Source organism: Ranitomeya imitator, chromosome 2 (assembly GCF_032444005.1).
Source record: "Ranitomeya imitator isolate aRanImi1 chromosome 2, aRanImi1.pri, whole genome shotgun sequence".
In the NCBI taxonomy this organism is placed as follows: Eukaryota; Metazoa; Chordata; class Amphibia; order Anura; family Dendrobatidae; genus Ranitomeya; species Ranitomeya imitator.
Genome location: NC_091283.1, coordinates 353,179,704 through 353,186,652, shown reverse-complemented (window position 1 = coordinate 353,186,652; position 6,949 = coordinate 353,179,704).

Genomic DNA, 6,949 nt, shown 5'->3' with positions numbered 1-6,949 from the left:
AAGTCAACAGATTACTACAGGCAGAATACGGATCCGCTGCGAATAAACGCAACAGATTACTACAGGCAGAATACGGATCCACTGGGAATAAACGCAACAGATTACTACAGGCAGAATGCGGATCCGCTGGGAATAAAGTCAACAGATTACTACAGGCAGAATACGGATCCGCTGGGAATATACGCAACAGATTACTATAGGCAGAATACGGATACGCTGGGAATAAAGTCAACAGATTACTACAGGCAGAATACGGATCCGCTAGGAATAAAGTCAACAGATTACTACAGGCAGAATACGGATCCGCTGGGAATAAATTCAACAGATTACTACAAGCAGAATACGGATCCGCTGGGAATAAACGCAACAGATTATCACAGGCAGAATACGGATCCGCTGGGAATAAACGCAACAGATTATTACAGGCAGAATACGGATCCGCTGGGAATAAACACAACAGATTACTACAGGCAGAATACGGATCCGCTGGGAATAAACACAACAGATTTCTACAGGCAGAATACGGATCCGCTGGGAATAAACGCAACAGATTACTAAAAGCAGAATACAGATCCGCTGGGAATAAAGTCAACAGATTACTACAGGCAGAATATGGATCCGCTGGGAATAAACGCAACAGATTACTGCAGGCAGAATACGGATCCGCTGGGAATAAACGCAACAGATTACTTCAAGCAGAATACGGATCCGCTGGGAATAAAGGCAACAGATTACTACAGGCAGAATACGGATCCGCTGGGAATAAAGGCAACAAATTACTATAGGCAGACTAGGGATCCGCTGGGAATAAACACAACAGATTACTACAGGCAGAATACGGATCTGCTGGGAATAAAGGCAACAGACTACTACAGGCAGAATACGGATCCGGTGGGAATAAAGGCAACAGATTACTTTAGGCAGAATACGGATCCGCTGGGAATAAACACAACAGATTATTACAGGTAGAATACGGATCCGCTGGGAATAAACGCAACAGATTATTACAGGCAGAATACGGATCTGCTGGGAATGAACGCAACAGATTACTACAAGCAGAATACGGATCCGCTGGGAATAAACGCAACAGATTACTACAGGCAGAATACAGATCCGCTGGGAATAAACGCAACAGATTACTACAGGCAGAATACGGATCCACTGGGAATAAACGCAACAGATTACTACAGGCATAATGCGGATCCGCTGGGAATAAAGTCAACAGATTACTACAGGCAGAATACGGATCCGCTGGGAATAAACGCAACAGATTACTATAGGCAGAATATGGATCCGCTGGGAATAAAGTCAACAGATTACTACAGGCAGAATACGGATCCGCTGGGAATAAAGTCAACAGATTACTACAGGCAGAATACGGATCCGCTGGGAATAAATTCAACAGATTACTACAAGCAGAATATGGATCCGCTGGGAATAAACGCAACAGATTATCACAGGCAGAATACGGATCCGCTGGGAATAAACGCAACAGATTATTACAGGCAGAATACGGATCCGCTGGGAATAAACACAACAGATTACTACAGGCAGAATACGGATCCGCTGGGAATAAACACAACAGATTTCTACAGGCAGAATACGGATCTGCTGGGAATAAACGCAACAGATTACTAAAAGCAGAATAAAGATCCGCTGGGAATAAAGTCAACAGATTACTACAGGCAGAATATGGATCCGCTGGGAATAAACGCAACAGATTACTGCAGGCAGAATACGGATCCGCTGGGAATAAACGCAACAGATTACTACAAGCAGAATACGGATCCGCTGGGAATAAAGGCAACAGATTACTACAGGCAGAATACGGATCCGCTGGGAATAAATGCAACAGATTACTATAGGCAGAAACCAAGAAACATGAAGTATTTAGCTCATAACTTGTTTAATAAAAAAGAATATATTTATTAATACACTTACAAAAACTTATAAATAATACAACATAACTCCAGACACATAAACAAAATAATAATAAACAGAGTCAATTTGAATATTGGGAAAAAGGTGCCCTAAAATCAATGCTGCATCATGGGTATAGAGACGGGGAGCAGGTAAAAAACATTATATCACATGGATACCAAACGGAGTAAGTATAGACTACCAGTACTTCCTATATCTCCAAGTACCCATAGGGTAAACAACATATTACTAGGTAAAGCAGAAATGCCCCATGGTCAAGTGACCCCAAAGTAATATCAGTACCTATATAAGGGAACTAGTCCCATATTGTATTCTTACCCCTTACTCCATCCATAGATGCCAGCACGCGCCCCTACGCGCGTTTCGCCCACGGCTTCCTCGGGGGGCTCGCATAATACACGTGTCTCTCTGCCTTTTATGATCCACGGCGTTGCCAATAAACGGCGCATGTCAGTGACGAATCCAGGCGCTGCAAGACGCATCATCATCAGCGCCAACATGGCGGTGCGGGTCATCGGGAAGTACCGATGACGTCACTGACCCGCACACGTCACAGCGAGGCGCCGAGGACGATACCGCAGCCATTGCCCGCATCAGAGACATGCGCACTGGCTCCACAGTGGCTTCATATGCATCCATGAGAATATCATGCCCCAAGATGGTAAGGACGGCCCCTAGATGTGCAAACCACAACCCACACAACACTGCTGGAACCAAGCTGTCTGGGAGATAATCCCTCATTTAACATCAGTGCAACCAGTTACAAGGCACAAGAGCATTACAACCTAGCGCCCGTGATAACGACACGATACATGATACAATACAATAAGATACATAACTATTAATATACAAGGGTGACATTAAATACAGATACAGTACTATAATAATAATAAGTTATAACAATTAGGACCAAAGTAGTATTAAAGTGACAGTGTGCAGATATATAAATTCAATAACATCCCGGATCCAGCAGTCTTTTCCCAATAGATGAGGTTTAAGGGTCCAAGTCCAAACCAGCTTCATTCAATAATGTAAAAGTGAATTTAACTAGAACTAAAGCACTAAATCACTAAAAAGGGAACAAAAGACAAAAAACAAAAAAGGAAAAAAGACAAATATATTAAAATCATGAGTAAAAAGTAATGATCCTACGTCCAGAGATGACATTTACAAAAATGATGTAAAACTAAGTTGCTCATTCAGTCCATGTGGAACCATTGTGTCAAGATTGACTATCCACCGGCACTCTTTTTGCATTAGAACCCGCATAGCATCACCGCCTCTAATCCCCATATGAACGCAATCAATCCCCCAGATTTTCAGCTCTTTAGAGTTACATTGATGTTTGAGTTTAAAATGTCTGGGGATTGTTTTCAACGAATCCACGTCATCCACAGCACGAGCGGCCTCAATATCACGTATGTGTTCGCGGGTTCTCACCCGTAACTCACGTGATGTTAGTCCAATGTATATCAGATTGCAACTGCACATAGCATAATATACGACATGCGTAGTCGTACATGTGATGTTCTCTCTGATGTTATATGTCTTAAGGCCGCTCGATGATGTGAAGGACGTGGATCTAATATGATTTTTGCAAGCTAAGCATTTACCACAAGGAAAAAATCCTTTCCTAATGCTACTATTGCCAAATATGGGAGTAGATTTCGAGATATAATGGCTCGATACCAGTACATCTCTAAAATTCTTCCCTCTTCGTGCTGTCATGAGAGGTATTGGTGGAAGTTGTTTTTTCAAGACAGGGTCTGTTAGTAACACTGACCAGTGTTTCCTAAGGATAGTTCTCATCAAGTTCCATTGCTGGTTATAGGTCGAGATGAATCGTACTTCCATCTCCTTACCTTTTTTCTTTCCAGAGTTACCACCCTGTGGAGCCAAAAGGTCACTTCTCTTAGTATTCTTGGCTCTCACATAGCCCTTCTTTATGCTTCTACCGCTGTACCCACGATCCCTAAATCTCCGCCCAAGGTCCCTGGCCTGCCCCTCGAATAGTGCATCCGAGGTACATATTCTACGAGCACGCAGAAACTGACCAGTTGGAATGGCAGTGATCGTGGAGCGTTGGTGTGCAGAAGATGCATGTAGCAACGCATTCACCGATGTTTTCTTGCGATGCATATCAGTGTATATTGATCCATCCTCCTGCACACACAGCTCCACGTCCAAAAAAGATACCATCCTTTGATCATAAATGTAGGTGAGCTTGATGTTGGATTCGTTGCGGTTAAGACCCACCATAAATGCTTCTAAATCAATGGCAGATCCCTGCCATATAAACAAAATGTCATCAATAAAACGAAACCATCCAAGGACTTGGGGAGCGGCCTGTGCACCGTCCAATAGCAAACCCCTCTCCCAAAAACCGAGAAAGAGGTTTGCATAGGAGGGCGCACAAGCCGCCCCCATAGCGGTCCCACGTTTCTGTAAAAAGAACCGGTCCTTGAATGTAAAAAAGTTATGGGTGAGAATGAACCGCAACAAATCCAACACCAACTCCGTCATGTCTGCATCCAGGTTACTGGCCTCCAGAAAGAATTGCGATGCTCGTAGTCCATCCTCATGTGTTATACTCGTGTATAGGGATTCAACATCCGCTACTACAAGGAATGTATCCACATCGAGGGACAGGCCATCAAGACGCCTCAGGACGTCCGTAGTGTCCCTGACATAGGAGGGCAGCGTCTCCACCTGAGGGTGCAGATAATGTTCAATAAATTTACAAATGGGATCACACAGCCCTCCAATGCCAGAGACAATCGGACGCCCCGGGGGATTAATAGAGTCTTTGTGGACCTTGGGCAGAAGATAGAAGGTGGGCACAACAGGGTACTTGACTATAAGACCATTTAAGACCTTCTTGGAGATGATACCCCTCTCATGTGCTATCTCTAAGATACAAATAAGCTCCTCCTGGAAAGAAACCAGAGGGCTTTGTGTTAGTTGACTATATGTCTGTTTATCCCTCAGCTGTCTAAAGGCCTCTTTTTCGTATCTCTCCACCGGCCAAACCACCACATTCCCCCCCTTGTCTGCCGGTTTGATGACTACATCATCCAGACATTTCAAATCCTCCAATGCTTTACGTTGTACAGGGGTCAGGTTGTCCCTACTCCTATTGTTATAAATTGATTTGAATTCTTCTGTTACTAGTCTGGTAAATATGTCAACCTGCGGACAAAGAGACAAGGGAGGGAATGCGGTAGACTTGGAAAAAATGGGCGGCGGAGAGATACCTGTGATATCTGGATTTGATTCTCGTTCCAGTTCCTCCAAGGCCTCAATCGCCTCTTGCTCTGTTATGTATCCTCCACCCCCATCAATGGTTGATCTCGAGTGTAGTTTGTGTAATACCAGTTTCCGAGAAAACAAATGGAGGTCCTTTAGTGCTAGAAAGAAATTAAAATTGTTAGTAGGGACAAATGACAAACCTAGGCCCAGAAGATCCCTCTGGGTCTGAGACAGCACATGAGAGGATAAGTTAATCACCTCCAGTGTGTTATTTTTAGTCCTTTTGTCCACAGGGGGTGAAGAGGGTACCTTGCGTTTTTGGTTTCTCCCTCCTCCTCCTCTAGAACGATTCTCTCTAAAGAAATCTCTCCTTTCCCATGATGTCCTTGGGTTCTCAGGGCCCTGGGCTCTATCTTCTACTGAGGACATAGATGAAGCAGATATAGATCGTGTCCTTGATGAGGATCTCTGGCCAATGCCCCTTCTTTTCCATTTATAGACCTGGTCATTCTGGAAATCTAACTGGTCCCGTTGATATTTCTTCGTCTTACCTTCCACTATATCTTTTTCCCATTTAAGTTGTTCTATATCAATTTCCCCTTTGAGTTTCGTGACCTTTTCAGGGGTTAATTGCTCATTAATTGAATCTTGTATTTTTTTCAGTTCAACATCAATCTCTATAAGAGATGATTCATTAGATTTTATCAAGAGTTCTAAAAATATTTTTGAGCAATTTGAAGAAGCCCCTTCCCAAGCTTTAACAAAATCTTCATTCGTAATGGGGAAGGAAGGAAAAACTTGAATCCTGAGGCCCCGGGGAATAAGACCACAACCAATATACTTTTCTAAGAACGCCTTGTTCCACCATAAGCGAGTACGCTTTTTGAGCACTTCTTTGTATTTTTTAATTAATTCAGTGTCATCTCTGGATTTCGGATCACATGAGGCACCCAGACCCTCATCAAACACTCTGTTTAATTGTGTCCGCCACGTCTTTTCACGTTCGCGAAAATCCATCTGTTCTGAGATGGACACTGTGAAAACACAGACAATAATCAAGAACAAAACCTCAGATACAGATACCATTGCCATACAAAACAGTCCTGTCTGGATTACCCAGGACTAAATGGGACAATGCCCCGAGATACTTCCAAATATATAGAAACCAAGAAACATGAAGTATTTAGCTCATAACTTGTTTAATAAAAAATAATATATTTATTAATACACTTACAAAAACTTATAAATAATACAACATAACTCCAGACACATAAACAAAATAATAATAAACAGAGTCAATTTGAATATTGGGAAAAAGGTGCCCTAAAATCAATGCTGCATCATGGGTATAGAGACGGGGAGCAGGTAAAAAACATGGATGCATATGAAGCCACTGTGGAGCCAGTGCGCATGTCTCTGATGCGGGCAATGGCTGCGGTATCGTCCTCGGCGCCTCGCTGTGACGTGTGCGGGTCAGTGACGTCATCGGTACTTCCCGATGACCCGCACCGCCATGTTGGCGCTGATGATGATGCGTCTTGCAGCGCCTGGATTCGTCACTGACATGCGCCGTTTATTGGCAACGCCGTGGATCATAAAAGGCAGAGAGACACGTGTATTATGCGAGCCCCCCGAGGAAGCCGTGGGCGAAACGCGCGTAGGGGCGCGTGCTGGCATCTATGGATGGAGTAAGGGGTAAGAATACAATATGGGACTAGTTCCCTTATATAGGTACTGATATTACTTTGGGGTCACTTGA